Here is a 2,397-nt window from a genome sequence, read left to right on the forward strand (position 1 = left end):
GATAGTACGCAGTTATGAGGTTGAAAACCTCGGCCGTAATTCTGATAGTACGCAGTTATGAGCTACAGAATTCAAATGCACACGACAGGTAAACGTGGTGCCGAAATCAAAAAGCCTGGACTATGGAGCAACAGAGCAATGTCATTTGGTTGGATGAGTCTTGTTTCACATGGTTTTCAATGTTTGGACTAGTCTACATACCAAGAGTGGAACTTGGCGGGGATTCGGTAATGATTTGGGCAGCCATACTGTGGTGTTCTGTGAGTCCCCTTGTTACTCTGCAGGGTCGCATTACTGCTAAGAATTATGTGACTATTTTGCCTGATCACGTCCATCCCACGGTACAGTGTTTGTTCCCGAATGGTGATGCAGGGTTCCAATGTGACAGCGCACTTGTCCACACAGCTCTCATCGTCCAGAACTGGTTTTTTGAGAATCAGGATTAATTGTCGCATATCCTCTGGTCACTACGGACACCAGGTCCCAATAATATTGAGCCTTTGTGGTCTGCTTTGGAATGAGGCACGCGTGATAGTCATCCACCTGCATCATCTTTTTCTAGAACTTGCCACGGTTTTGCAGGAAGAATGGTATAAGATTCCCCTGAAAACCATATAGGACGGGTATTTATCCATTTCGAGACGACTGGAACTTCTTTTAAATGCCATTGGGTTTCTTACACCGAGTTACAAGCATGATAACGTTATTCTGTACTGTCAGTCTATAGCAGCACCTCCAAAATCCTATCTTCATTGACAATAAGCTCCCCTTCATTCTTTCAACTATTTCCCAAGTATGAAGATGGTATCTGTTCCCGAAAGAATAGATACCATTGATGACCGTGCAGGTACTCTAGAATTAAATGATAATTAAATCGAAACCCTTAGCTGCCGACAGGTGTTGTCGGTATACATCAATGGGGAGAGCTGAAAATGTGTGCCCCGACCGGGACTTGAACCCGGGATCTCCTGCTTACATGGCAGACGCTCTATCCATCTGAGCCACCGACGACACTAAAATAGTCCAACTGCAGGGACATATCCCTTGCACACTTCCCGTGAGACCCACATTCCCAACTGTCCACAGCCTACATTCGTAGTGTTCGTAATAGATATTTCCCCATTCACTCATTACTCGCGGCAGACTCAGCTGACGAGTCCCGCATTCGCACAGAAGAAGGCCAATGGCCGAGTAGCCTTTAACTATATGAAGATGGTACCTGTTCCCGAAAGAACAGATACCATTGATGATCGTGCAGCTTCTCTATAATTAAATGATAATTAAATCTAAAACCGTAGCTGCCGACGGGTGGTGTCGTTATACATCAATGAATGGGAAAATATCTATTAGGTGCACTACGAATGTAGGTTGTGGACAGTTGGGAATGTAGGTCTCACGGGAAGCGTGCAAGGGATAAGGCCCTGCAGTCACACTATCCTCTGTGCCCTCGGTGGTTCAGATGGATAGAGCGTCTGCCATGTAAGCAGGAGATCCTGGGTTTATGTCCCGGTCGGGGCACAGATTTTCAGCTGTCCCCATCGATGTATATCAATAACAGCTGTCGGCAGCTAAGGGTTTCGATTTAATTATCATTTATTTCCCAAGTTTCTTCTCCATAATTTGCTCTACTTTCTACATAAGTTTTAAATATTCTAATCTGCGTTTCTGATCCGATATGTATACTCTACAAAACTCCATTTAACAATTTAATTGTTTCTCTTGCCTGGTCAATGAATTACATAATTTCGCTCTTTCTGGATCCATCTTTCTTAATAATGACTCCCAAATATGTATAAGAATCCACAGACCTTACTACTCCGTAATCTAACTTCAGGTCACGACTCGCTCCTCCTGTAACCAAATATTTAGTTTTCTCTAAATTAAAGGTTAAATTCCGTTTCTTACATTTTCGACCAAATTTCTAACCATGTAATTCACGCTATCCTCCTGCTCTGCAAAAATGGCTGAGTGGCTAGCAAGCTGCAATGTGAAGAGCTTGCCATCAGTGTCGTCACATTTTGCAAGCCGCGATAATCGACGGCAGCTGGTGCCATCAGAACGATGTTTCCTGCTGTATTTGACTCCTGCGGCTTCGGTGCACCTCGGATCGCTGTACTCGCGGCACACCCTGGAAACGGTGGCACGGGGAAATCCCAGAGCGTGGACAACCTCGAAGTGGCCTCTGCGAAGGACATTAGCGATCAAATGCGACGATAACGCTTCTATTGCTCATCCTGCGCTCGTCTGTCGTTCTACACGCTACTACCAGCTCTAAAAAAACGCCAGTCGTGTGACGTGCCGATTTGTTGAATTCGATGTAGTGACAGAAGGGTCCTCCCTGTTAACCACTTGCGGTCTCCAGTAATTTACTCGTGAGTTTATATTGATTTGCAGATT

General features: G+C 44.8%; 1 non-coding gene across 1 annotated transcript; it reads right to left on the minus strand.

Moving 5' to 3' along the window:
• Positions 1–937: 937 nt before the first annotated feature.
• Positions 938–1,012, minus strand: Trnat-ugu. The gene has a single exon. It is a non-coding gene; the product is annotated as a tRNA-Thr (tRNA).
• Between the last annotated feature and the right edge of the window lie 1,385 nt (positions 1,013–2,397).

This window comes from Schistocerca americana, chromosome 4 (assembly GCF_021461395.2).
Source record: "Schistocerca americana isolate TAMUIC-IGC-003095 chromosome 4, iqSchAmer2.1, whole genome shotgun sequence".
NCBI classification, from domain to species: Eukaryota; Metazoa; Arthropoda; class Insecta; order Orthoptera; family Acrididae; genus Schistocerca; species Schistocerca americana.